This window comes from Diadema antillarum, unplaced genomic scaffold (genome assembly GCF_040938485.1).
Source record: "Diadema antillarum isolate AM-2024a unplaced genomic scaffold, OU_Dant_1.0 seq00000861_RagTag, whole genome shotgun sequence".
NCBI lineage: Eukaryota > Metazoa > Echinodermata > Echinoidea > Diadematoida > Diadematidae > Diadema > Diadema antillarum.
Genome location: NW_027271731.1, coordinates 1,203,441 through 1,217,930, shown reverse-complemented (window position 1 = coordinate 1,217,930; position 14,490 = coordinate 1,203,441).

Genomic DNA, 14,490 nt, shown 5'->3' with positions numbered 1-14,490 from the left:
AAGCATTTTCTGAAAACAGTATACAATCGCACGGATGAGCATAACATCACATTTTCGGTAGTGTGCTTTTTTAATCCCTTTGATCTGAGGGAGTTACGGGTGGGTCGTGGTATTGAAAAGATAAAGACCTTTTCAGCTCTTTCCTGTACAGCATACCTCTCTTCCAGAGCACAACATCAGGCACTGACAGGGTGCGACATTACTTCAGACTTGCTTTGATGTGGCATGCAAAATGCCTAAGTAGTATAGGTCAGCAAACCAGAGCTCACTGACACATTAACTACTTTAATAATCATGCTCATGTCCAGCAAGGACTGATGAGCAACAAGGTTTATGGGGCAGCCAGCGTCAACGAGGGTAGGCATCATCTCGTCGTAACGTGGGAGCAGATCATCAGAAACCACCCTTTTTTATATCTGCTCAAGTGGCGCTGTATCAACATTTCGAAGATGAGTGCTGCTGCAAGTGAGTTTCTACTGGAATCATGACAGCATGGGTCATGATGTGATCCCTGACTTCAGGGAGTGGAGTTGGAGGAAAGATGGCACAGGTACATGGCAATTACTAGTACTATCAGCCACTCTCCGCAATGCTTCACTACCAAATTTCATTCTTCTGCACCACAGCTGTTTCAAGGCATGCATTGGGAGGTGGAAAACATGGAAATGAAAAAAAAATAATGAAATGAATGAATGAATGAAGGTGAAAATGCACAATGTATAGAGCAGTTGTCAGACGAGCCATGGTCAGTAGTTTGATATTGCTGCAAACTTAAAGTGGGGGTGGGGGAGGGCCTATCTGACGGGAGGAGACATTGTCCCAATGCCAGCGTCTCGAAGAGATTATTTTCCCTGTCACAACTAACGCGATTTCCAGGGCGACGTCCAAGACGTCTTCAAACAAAGGGACAACTTATTTGCTTGGAAGTCACGGGGATGTTGGCACGGCTTTTGCAGTCGCAGGGACTTATCAGAGACGTCTTTTCTCAGCGACTCCTCCCTTTCGTCGCCAGTATGTTATAACGGTCTTCACAAGCTGCGGGGACATCTCGAAGATGTTGCAGACAAATTTAGTCCCCACGACATGGCCACAGTGATGAAAACTTCGCAGAGACGTCTCGGAGACAAGCTGGAAGACTGAAATAGTTTCTACAAAAATCGAAAATGTTCGATTCTCCTGCGAATCCCGGAGATTGGGCTCGTCTCCAGATGCGTCGTACAGATGTTGCGGAGAGTAGAGTTGCAACCTATAGTCTTCAGACCAACGAGATACTAACTTATAAAGTCTTGTGATATCATACCAATTTGCGTCCAAGCACTTTGGATAGAATCTTAATAGACCCTAGAAGGTGTCATGAAAGTTGTACTATAGCATATCTAATCTGTACCCTGTTAATGGTGTCACTGTGGCACCTGTGAAACATGCTTGTTCCCCACATGGCGTCACCAGGACCGTCATATTCTCTGAACGACATATTTAGATGTGGAGGCAGATAAAATTTCCTATAAGAACTTTAGAGTCGAGCTTCCTTACACAAGTTCGAAAATAGCAAATTGATGCTAAACTGATGTACTAAAAACTCTCTTAAACATGACAGATTTTTTTATTTTTTCATCCAGATTAGGAGTGATCTTCATAATTATTATTCCATTGAATTTAAATCTGAATTATGAATATCTATTGTGATTGAGGATCCCTGAACTGGCAACGTCAAGGACGCTGGTAATATAAAGAGTAGTCCCCCCCCCCCCCACCCTTATTGCTAAACTATTAATATATTAGGTAGCAATAGGATTCTATTTCTCATATATGTATGCTTTTATTGCATTCCTTGCAGATGAAGATGAAAATAATAATCCAATAATCAAATCTTGAAAACTCTTTGAAAGGGCATTACCCATAATTCTAACTAGCTCTTTTGGCTGTCATTAAAGCAAATACAAATATATTGAATTCCGCAAATATGACCAGTCGGTGAGGACATTTCTTCTTAGCGCCTGTAATGTAAAAATGATTAATGGAATGATTGTGACATGAACTATGATATTCCGTAGCTTTGGACAGAGCCATATTATAACAGGCCATAATTGAAATGATGCAGAAAAAATTACCGTAAGTAATCATTAAAAATAAAATTGAAGGGTTACCAAGTCTTCAAATTCATTTGTGAAATAAGGATCTGAGTAAGATCCCTTAAACCTAATTACTCTCAGAAAGGGGTTCTTATCATAATTCATGAGTGTATACCTATAGTGTTTGAAATCTTAACACGAAAGCAGATATATTGATGTTACTCGTGAGAAAGCCCACCTCTCCCTCTCTCACAGCCCTCAACAACTGCAATTCTATTAGCAGGGCTGGCATTCCTCCTATATTGACTATAGGCAAACCATTTTCTAAATTACCTATTGTGAATATTATGGTTTGACTCCAAATGACCTTTAGGGAGACGTTATAAGGAAAAGTTGACATCAGACCATAAAAATAACTTCAGAATCGAATTCCTTGACCCATAAAAGGGGAGCTGACTTTTCAGATTATTGTAACATTTAAAGGTTTTTAATTGTTATACACTGTACTGGCCTTTAAACGTAGGTGGCAGCCATATTGAATTTTTGCAAATATGCCGCCCTGGAGGGCGCCCTTCACAAGAAATACTCCTTTTTTTCAGCCGTCGACAACTGTAATTCTCGCTATCGCCAATGACGTAAAAAGTACCCGGATGTTGATTTAAGCATCATTTACGGTGCATTATGGGATAGTCCGGTAGCAAAGTCACTTCCGTTCGTACGCGCGTGATACGTGACAAATGTTATTTACACACACAACCGACTGTATTCTACGTGTACTTCCGGTTTTCTCGACTTGAATTACAGCTTTAATATGATTTGAAATTTCTCCATTCTTAAGAAATTGCTGTTGATACGACTATTGGTTGTTGCTGCGAAGCTGCCATGTGTTGTTCGCACGACAATAAATGAAAAAAATCTGCAGAAATAGGACCCTTACTAGCATGCGAGACGTGACGTGGCCGCGTGGGTGAAGTTTGCGGGTGACTCCACAGCGCAGTATGTGCACGCGCGACTTACTAGTAGTGGTAGTATTATAGTAGCACTAGGTAGTAGGCCTAGTGCCTACGTACATTGTACGTACTTACTTGGAAGAAGTTGCTTCGGAGACGGGATAAGTTCGAGATCACTGTTCGTTCCCGATTGTGTTCGCGACATTTCGACAGAGAACAAATAAAAAAAAATAGATGGGCATTCCATGGCGGTATACTGTATATCCAGGTGGGTGAATATTTTCAGCGTATGCAGAGATGACTGATCTGTGATGTGCACATCGATCGCATGATCAAGCAGTACACCACGCTGTACCGGTATGTGTTAGCTTATATCATAGAGATGTATACTAATATACTTAGTATACATCTCTATGGCTTATATAATGCGCTGCGTGCAGTGTGGTGCATGCATGCTCATGCAAGGCCGGCAGCCGCCGGAGGGGACTACAGTGTACGAGTATGACAGGCCTGGCCACTCGCTGGCTCAGGCGGTACACAGGGGCCTACTGTACTAGTATCCGTGGTCGGCGCTGCGCTATAGGTAAGGTACACGTACGCGCACGCTAGCATTGTGCAAATTATGCTCCGCGCCGGAAGTGCCCTTGCTACCAAGTGCACTACATCTTGACGAAAAAGTCACATCCGGGTACTTTTTACGTCATTGGCGATAGCGAGAATTCTATTACTAAGGCTGGCATTCCTGGAATATTGACCATGGGCAAGCCATTTTTTTTTTCAATAAACTGTTATGAATACAATGGCTTGACCCCTATATGACCTTTAAGGTGACCTTATAAGAAAAATTGACTTCAGATCATAAAAACAACTTCAGATTCGAATTCCTTCACCCAGAAAACCTCTTAACCTGACTTTTTAAATGATTGTAACCCTTTTATGTTTTCAAATGCAAGTAACCTTTAAACCTATATGGCGGCCATATTGGATTTTGCCAATATGGCCGCCCCAGAGGGCGCCCTTCTTGGCACCCATCAAAAATCGAAATAGTATGGTTTGGGCTACATGTGTGCCAAATTTTGGTGCTTTTGGAAAAATTTGAACCAAAAATCCCTTGCGCCCCCCACTATAAGATGAGGTATACGGCCCACCTTATGATAATATAGCCACCGATTCTGGATTCATCTTCGGTGACATTTCACACTGAGATGGGCTTGACCGTCCAAATTGGTCAGTATTTCAATCGAATCAAAACGAAGTCATGTGCAATGTATGCGTAATGGGGGAAGGAATGGGATTTGTACAGGAGGGGGACTAGGATTCATCTTGTTTACAGAAATGCGATGCTTCTCGCTTTACCTGACCCGAATAAAGTCTGCAAGATTGTTACGGTACCCTCTTCAATCAGTATTCCTTTACACTCGCGTTCCTGCTGAATCCGAAGCCAAATATAGCCCCTCAGCTGACCCGAGAGCGTATTGACCGCTCCTTACGCATCGAGTACTCACACAGTATCGTCCCATGAGCTACAAAATCTTTTTTTATTCTCGACCATAAGTCTCTATCTCGACGTCTTCTCCAAGCATGTAATTGCATTTGTCGTAACTTCATCAAACAGATCGTTCAATGTCATCGCCGATCGCGCCTGCAGGAAAGAAAACTATATAAAAAAAAAGAGAGAGAGAGCGAGAATATGGTGCTCAAAAGAAAATAACCCATAGGAAATCTGTCTATTCACATAATCTACATTCTTGTTTCAAAATGAACATCATGATTATTGTGATGACATCATCCGGGACACGACTGGATGAATAGATTCTGCTCATGATTATCATTTAAAGTTATTTCCAGCTTCGACTGTCACGATCGCATCAACGTATAACTTTATTTGTTCAGCCAACTCTTTTTCTCTCCCCCCCCCCCCCCACACCATCATACTTACTGGATCTTTACCCTACATCTAACGCGAATTGTTCTTCACGCCGAAATAAGGTCCTTTTCCGATTACGCTAGCGGAACCGTATGATGTCATCTGAAGGGACTTTAGTGTGTGCGTGACATATAATGTTCACTTTTCCTGCACGGAATCAGTCAATGATCAGTCGTTTAAGTAGGCAGTAATAACAATCTCTGGATATTTTCATTTCATTTTCATTTCATTTTATTTCATTTCTTTTTATTTTGAAACATGTATACCATGTACAGGTGTAAGTGGCTCCTTTTTCTGACATGTTTGTTAATTTACACATCAGCAGTTGCGATCTCAACAAATTTAATTTGTAGAGGGAGACAAACTGAAGGACCTTACATCTGAAACTTCACCCCTCTGAATAATATCTTTCTTTCATTTATCCTATTTCTTTGTCCGCCTTGGACTACTTAAAACAACAATGTCAGAGTTTCGGAGCTTGGGTATTTGTTCCATGTTCATCGTGTCACTCCACCGTCAACCAGGCACACAGCATGGGGGTATAAGTTGCTGCCCGGAAAGCGGTAGATGACAGGTTCGAGTCAGGGCCGGCGCACTGTTTTCAAAAGTGTGGGGGCCCACTTCTGGGTTTCATGAGCTAACAACCCAAAAAAAAAAAAAAAGGTCCTCAGCTCATCTCTCCCCGTCCACTTCCGGGTTTCTTCAGCTAACAAGCAAAAAAAAAAAAAAAAAAAAAAAAAAAAAAGGTCCTCAGCTCATTCTCTCCCCTCCCATTGTAGTGCCTCTTACGTACTTCCGGGTTGAAAAAAGTGTCGGGGCCCAAAGTGATGACACCTTATGTATTCCTTTGTATGGTGCACAAAAAGTGTGGGGGCCCGAGCCCCCACGGCCCCCACGGCTGCGCCGCCCCTGCGAGTCCCACTGGTTCCTTTTTCTGACATGTTTGTTAATTTACAGATCAGCAGTTGCGAACTTAACAAATTTAATTTGTAGAGGGAGACAAACTGAAGAATCTTACACCTGAACCTTCACCCCTCTGAATGATATCTTTCTTTCATTTATGTATACCATGTAATAGGCATCATTCTGGACCAGTTTACGTTGATCATAATTGACTCACCAAAATAATACATGGATTGTCATTGGTTCATCAAGATAATACATGGTTTATTTGTTAATGAAATCATACATAATGTCCTGGCCGTATGGGTTTGTTCGAATGGTCACGAAATTCTCGGCAATACGAGGGCATATTCATTTCCTTGAAGCTAAGAGTGTACGAATCTGAATTAGCTCAGTTACAAACAGTAGATATGGCCGCAGAGAAGATGATTAAGGACCGGATTTGAGATCTCGAGTGACATAACAGAGTCATTCACATTCAACATTTGGTATTGTTGCTGGTCAGTCTCCGAGGTAATCAACTTGTTTCGATTCGGTCACTGGATTTACAACTTGCCGTCATCTGCTCGAGCCCTGCCATGCCTGTACAAGAGTTCTAACAGGGCTCCACACTAACTTTTTTGTTTATTGGCCCGATGGGGCCACCAAAATCCTCAATTTCAAAGTTTTGGTGGCCCGAGAGAAAAATTTGGTGGCCCGAAAAAAAAAGAAAAAAAACATTAAAAGTCCTGTTTTTTTTTATGAGTCAAATATTCAAGTTTTATCATTGTAAGAATTGGAAGTTGGACATATCTACTCATAGATAAACCTCAACAAAATCGCAACACTCACTCTCAGGCACTCATTCAGTCCTTTTCATCCATCCTTTAAACAAATTTAACTGCTAATTTCCGGCGCAAAAAGTTATGGATTTATTGACATACTTTTCAAAAATTTTGGTGGCCCGAGGCGGGCCAACAAATTTGCCTTTTTTTTAAATTTGGTGGCCAGGCTTTCATTTTTGGTGGCCCCGGTCCACCGGGCCACCGTTAGTGTCGAGCCCTGGTTCTAATATATTAGACTATACGCATTCTTTCCCCCAAGAAATTGCTCTAGAAGAAAATAAAAAGGTGCTATGTTTTATTAGTTGTAGATTTGGTTCCATGTGACTGAGTATGTTCAACCCCATTAGGCGTAGATATTGATTATGATTATCACTTCTGAAAGGAAATCGATAATGACAAAGTGCCCCCATCAGCTAAAGGCTATTTTTAGGACTTTCATTTCCAAGAAAATTTAAGTATAAAAAGACACCAGCGACAAGCAGGGTTTTGAAATAAGGCCGGTGAGAAACAAGACAGAAATGCCAAGACCTTGCAAAAAGATGTTCTTCAGCAATTTAATGTTGTTACTGTAAACAGGAATACAATTTATTGAACACTAGTATTAATATTATCTTCATCACACTATAGGCCTACTTTTTTCCTCACAAAGCGTAAGCTGACAGGATACTACTGTTTGCAGACCCTCATTAGTCGCCAGGGTGAACTTTCAGGGAAACTGTGTTAACGAATTTTAACATGATTATGTTCACTGGTTTTTAGAATACGACCAGTGAGAAACGAGACAGAAATACCAAGACATTGCTGTCGTTTAAACTGATTGCAAAAGTATGTTCTTCAGCGATTTAATGTAGTCACTGTAAACAGGAATACAGGTTATTGAACACTGGTATTAATCTTATCTTTATCACACTATACTTTTTTTTTCCTCACAAAGCATAATCTGAAAGGATACTAGTCCTGTTTGCAGACTCTCATTATAGTCGCCAGGGTGAACTTTAAGGGAAACTGTGTCAACGAATTCTAACATGATTATGTTCAGTGGTTTTTAGAATAAGACCGGTGAGAAACGAGACAGAAATGCCAAGACCTTGCTGTCGTTTAAACTAATGGCCAGAGGATGTTCTTTAGCAATTAATGTTGTCACTTTAAACAGGAATACAATTTATTTTGCGATATACATTTTTTTTACGGTTGGCGAAAATCAAACAATACAAAAATGGAAAAACTAAAAAAAAAAGTCCTCACCAGGAAGTAAGCAATCCCTTGCAGATTAACGGAATCTAGATATATTCATAGACTCGAGAGACGCTTTTGAAAGTTGGTTTACCTAATTTTCATGTTTGATAATTGCCCTAGAAGAAAATAAAAAGGTGCCATGTTTTATTAGTCATAGATTTGGTTTCATGTGACGGAGTATGTTCATAAGGCGTAGATATTGATTATGATTATCACTTCTGAAAGGAAATCGATAATGACAAAGTGCCCTAATCAGCTAAAGACTATTTTTAGGATTTTCATTTCCAAGAAAATTTAAGTATAAAAAGACAGCAGTGACAAGCAGGGTTTTAAGATAAGGCCGGTGAGAAACAAGACAGAAATGCCAAGACATTATACTGTCGTTTAAACTGATTGCAAAAAGATGTCCTTCAGCAATTTAATGTTGTTACTGTAAACAGGAACGCAGTTTATTGGACACTGGTATTGATTTAATCTTCATCACACTATACTTTTTCCCTCACAAAGCTTAATCTGAAAGGACACTACTGTGTGCAGACCCTCATTAGTCGCCAGGTGAACTTTCAGGAAAACTGTGTCAACGAATTTTAACATGATTATGTTCATAGGTTTTTAGAATAAGACTGGTGAGAAACGAGACAGAAATACCAAGACCTTGCTGTCGTTTAAACTGAGTGCAAAAAGATGTTCTTCAGCAACTTAATGTTGCCACTGTAAACAGGAATAGAATTTGTTGGACACTGGTATTAATGTTATCTTTATCACACTATATTGTTTTTTTCACAAAGCATAATCTGAACGGATACTATTGTTTGCAGACCCTCATTAGTCGCCAGGGTGAACTTTCAGGGAAACTGTGTCAACGAATTTTAACATGATTATGTTCAGTGGTTTTTAGAATACGACCGGTGAGAAACGAGACAGAAATACCAAGACCTTGCTGTCTTTTAAACTGAGTGCAAAAAGATGTTCTTCAGCAATTTAATGTTGCCACTGTAAACAGGAATAGAATTTGTTGGACACTGGTATTAATGTTATCTTTATCACACTATATTGTTTTTTTTTCACAAAGCATAATCTGAACGGATACTATTGTTTGCAGACCCTCATTAGTCGCCAGGGTGAACTTTCAGGGAAACTGTGTCAACGAATTTTAACATGATTATGTTCAGTGGTTTTTAGAATACGACCGGTGAGAAACGAGACAGAAATACCAAGACCTTGCTGTCTTTTAAACTAATGGCCAGAATCGGAATTGGAATCTAGACATATCCATAGACTCAAGAGACGCTTTTGAAAGTTGGTTTACCTAATGTTCATGTTTGATAATTGCTCTGAAAGAAAATAAAAAAGGTGCTATGTTTTATTAGTCGTAGATTTGGTTTCATGTGACTGAGTATGTTCAACCTCATTAGGCGTAGATATTGATTATGGTTATTACTTCTGAAAGGAAATCGATATTGACAGAGTGCCCCTATCAGCTAGGGGCTATTTTTAGGACTTTGATTTACAAGAAAATCTAAGTATAAAAAGACACCAGCGACAATCATAATTCATCAGACTGGGGTCTGCATTCACACAGAACGACTTGAATTCTTTCTTCCGCTGTCGCTAATGCCCTATCTCATACGCGAAAAAAAGGTGAATATTTTTTTTTATGTTCCAAACGACAAGAATAGTATAGATCGCCAAATCGGTTCATAATGAATGAATCTGCCATTGATTTGAACCAGTCGAGCAATACCAACAACATCAGTCAAGTTTCAACATGTCCAGCTTTCCCAGTCGAATCTACCAGGATTATATTCTCTATAATGACTGCCGTCGCGTTAGCCATGGTCCTCACCATAATGGCGGTCATTTTGAGTCACCGAAACCTGAGAAAACAGCACTACATCTTTCCGTTCAATATCGCACTGGCCGATCTCGTGTCTACTGCGACAGTGCTTTTATATTTACTTCGGGACACCGACTTTGGCGAGGTAAGAAAACACACACACACACACACACACACACACACACACACACACACACATCACACATACACACATACATGTAGAATAGATATAGGCTCAATAATGTCTAGGTTAAGCAGCCATATAAATACACATCAGCGTTATGTTATGTCATGTTGTGTCATGTATCGCACAGCAAGATCGTCAAGTTTTTGAATGCAGTGTAAATCTGAATCCTGCCTTAATGCTAAAAACATACTATATTAAAGAATATCTATTTTTTGCTCCAAATATCAAATATTTCTTAGCACGGTGTTATTCTTTAACTCTCCTTTGCAATATCGCTTCAGATATTCTGTAGAATATAGCAAATGAAATATCAGATCTCCCCGTTGAAACTCAAAGTTACCTTGCGAGTAAGTAAAAATATAATAAAATAAGGTTCAACAAAAAAGATCATTAATTGTCAATGATCGTTTATGAGTAGGACCCTAAGGGTCTTGTGTATTCATGAACTGACAACGGTTTACAAATTAGTCATACTGCTAAAACCATAATCTGTTGCTATGTATATCATGTTATCTCTTATTTCATGGTCATCGTGCCTAAAGAGGAGGTATTTAGCATTATCATAACCATGAATATTTCATTAGGCTTGTCATCGATAACTATATGGCCTACTGCCAGATTGTAACTCATATCACAATGCGTTCCTATCAATTGTCTCTTTCTCCCATAATCAAGAGATAATTGAATAGAACAGATAATCAACATTTGCCTTGTTTGTGAAATTTAAAGTGTTTTTCTTTTCTGTCTTTCCTTTTCTTTGCATGGCTGTCTCTTTGTTTGTACCAATCTGCATGTGTCTATGTCCGTGCAATTAATGTCTGTGTCTGTGTCATCGCTTGTGTCTGTGTTGGTGCCCTTATCCTTGTCTATTGCTGTGTATGCGCCCTTGACCATATCTGCATGTGTGTGTATACGTGGCCCTGTCCCTGTCATTGTCCGTGTCCGTGTCCGTGTCCGTGTCCGTGTCTGTGTCCGTGTCTGTGTCCGTGTCCGTGTCTGTGTCTGTGTCTGTGTCCATGTCTGTGATTGTGTCCGTGTCTGTGTCTGTGTCTGTGTCTGTGTCCGTGTCTGTGTCTGTGTCTGTGTCTGTGTCTGTGTCCGTGTCTGTGTCTGTGTCTGTGTCTGTGTCCGTGTCCGTGTCTGTGTCTGTGTCTGTGTCCATGTCTGTGATTGTGTCTGTGCCCTCCTTATCTGCGTCCGTGTCCGCGTCTGTTTCCGTGTCTACCGTGCATGTGCATGTGTCCGTACCTGTGTCTGCGTTCGTGTCCGTGTCTGCGTCTGGGTCCATGATTGTGTCTGTGTTTGTGTCATTGTCCGCGAATGTTTCTGTGTCCACACCCGTGTCCGTGTCCACATCTGTGTCTATGTCTGTGTTCATGTGTTTGTCCGTATCTGTGCCCACATCTGTCTCTGTGTATGTGCCTGTGTCTGTGTTTGAGGATGCAGCTATGTAAATGGAACTGCCGATTCGTTCTAGGCGCAGTTCAGTATGCCGGAGTGTCCACGTCCATTTTTAGTATTCTTCTGATCGCCGTAGTCCACTTCATCAGCATCAGGATCGATCCGTTTGGTGTTCGACACATCGTCACGACACCGAGATGTGTAACCGCATGTGTGTTATCCTGGTGTGTCTCTCTCATGATACCGCTGGTTCTTGGCTACTTCTACTTTGGTGAAAACATAACAATATTAGCAGAAGTTTTCATAGTAGTGACTGCTACATTTACCGGTGTCCTGTATCTGATGGTTTACAGAACAGTGGCGAAGTCTACAAAGGCCGGCATGCGAAAAGAGGAAAGCAAGCGACTTTTGATAACTTTTCTCATGATTTATATGAGCACATTTCTCGTTGCTTTAGTGATGATAGTGTCAAAACTTGTTTTCATATTTGACAAAAGTAATACTCTCGTGAAGCTTGCGTGTATCGGGAACACGTGGAAATGCCTCTTGTTAATGAACCCCATCGCGAACTCAATGGTTTACTTCTGGCGACTAAAAGAATTCCGATGTCTTTTGACAGCCTGTTGTTCACCTGCTAACCGCATTTCCCCTTAGTTGAAAATCAATTTCAATGCACAGTATTTCGTTCTCCTTCTTTTATTGGCAAAAACAGCAAAGAAAAACTAATCACAGCTCATATTAAAACATTACTTCACGTACGAAACATTGTGAAAAGCCGGTATATTTTCCTCAATCTTATTACCACGTCATTAAACATGTGAAAGGTTCCTTTAGCCTCCTTTCATGATACTTCCGCATAGCCTATGAGTTTGGGGCGCACCTTTTATTATTCACATTCAAATTCAAATCTGTTACGAACAATCAGCAGAATAAAACACTATGCTAGCATACAAATGCAGTGAGTCCACAACTCGTACTTTAGCGTGATAAAGATCTTTCTTCTAAACATTTAGCGATATCAGAAATAAAGGCATGGAGGACGTATTGCATAATAAGCCTCGGTATATCATAAGATTGTTCTTTGCAAGTTGCCGTGTTGTCGATGTGCCTTCGATGAGTTTGTAAAAAGCGAAAAATGGAAACGGAAAAAAAAAAGTATAATTGATGCTAACGCAGTGGCGTTCAAATTGAAAGTGAATGACAAGGTGGGAAAAGATTCGAACTTTTCTACCGGGCCTGAATTATATTCAAATTCACGTTAACTCGTCTTAATCATAGACTTATCCATATTTAAAAAAATTCCTTGAAGAAGAGTTCTGCTTTCGCTAACCGAAACAAAAGCAAAGCAAGTGTAAATTCTCATCAGGCTACTGTGAACACATAGTTACCTGTACCTGGGGATATAGTGTAATAAAGCACACGAGAAACAAAGGATTTTTATATAAGCAGAAAATACTTTGTGAGTGTTTTTTTTCCTCCAGACATAACTTTGTATTTTGCCGGTATGCATGCAAAATTTCGTATTTGTTAACTATTATCTAGACGAATACATGCCTATGTTATATCTTCTGATTCATTTCGTGTTATGTTTGCCGAAAAGAAAGAAAGAATGAAATAAATGAAATGAAAATTAAATGAAATGTTCAATTCAATCCAATTCAATTCACTTTATTGATAATCATAAAAATAGAAATATAATAGTGAAATTTGTCGGGCCAGTCGGGGAGTTCACTAAGAAAGCCAAAGGCTTGAGACAAGTGTGTTTGTGTGTGCATACACATACGATGAAGTTCTTTGTTTCATTGCTATGTCAAAGGTGATCAAGCAGTGCACAATTTTAATAAGGGTCCGTCCATCACATTGAAAATGCTTAGGGCCAGGTACCCAGGTCATTATATAGCCAAAGACTGGTCGTCGACCTCCAACAACCAAAGATTTCCTGTGACCTCAGGCAACTTATCTGCGACCAAACCACACTACTGTTTATTCGACGACTAGAAGTCGCCCGCGGTTACCGATCGGTTGCCCACTATTTGCAAACCATTTTGACACCGATTAGTGAACGTTTTGCAAGCGTTTTGCTGGCAACAAAAGACCTAATGATAGATGGGCAACTTATACTTGCAGAAAGATTTGCAAATACATGTTCGGCAACTGGTCGGTGACTTTATGAAGGCCACAAGAAATTGGTGGCCGAATGGTTGGTGATTTCTGTCTAGAACTTGGCAAACAATATTGCTCCAAATGGGTAGGACTCTTTCGAAAATAAACTGATCTGATAGTGTGTACAGTGTGAATCTGACATAAACTATAGAGTCTATTATTGTGAGATCGAAGTTCATATTAATTGCTTATTAACTGTATCATAATTATGTTTTTTGTTTTTGTTTTTGGTAGTACTCACTTTGTGTGTGCGTATATGTATAATAATTATGTAATGTAGGTGCATATTGTATGTATATAGTATGTGTGCGTATTCGCATATCTTATGTAGGCTCTATATCAATATGGATGTAATATATTATGTATGTAAATGCGTGCGTATACACAAATGTATGTAAATGCATAATGTACTTGTACATATATATTGTAGATATTAACACAGGCCTCCTATGAAAAACAGGCCTTTGTGGCTCTAAATTGGACTGCCCTACACGTAGAGTATACATTTAAATGAGACTGAATGAATGCTTGCATTTATGTAAAATGTGATCTATTTCATTTCCGACAAGAACATACATATTTTACTTTCTTTGATAACTGAATTTAATGTTTAAAAGCAAAGCAATGCAAAATGTAAAGAGTATACTGTAATTGTTGAAGGTTTAGTAAATTAACATTGTCGTGGAAACTGAAGCAATGAAAATGAAATAAACAAATATGAAATAAAGCATATAAAGTAGCGTATAACAATCATCGTTTTATCTGATGTGAATAGTCTTGTCCATGCACCGTGTAAAGGTTGACTTCGGGATTTCAACTGGAGATAAATCGTGTACGAGAGGACACGAGGAATGGTAAGAAACTTATAAGTCAAAAATATTACAGCACTGCTCATTGCTGCTTGCGGTATTGTCCATAACCTGCGTGAAGAAATCTAAACTATATCTATATGAATTCGGGAACCTACAGTTTTACAAGCGTTAAAGCTGT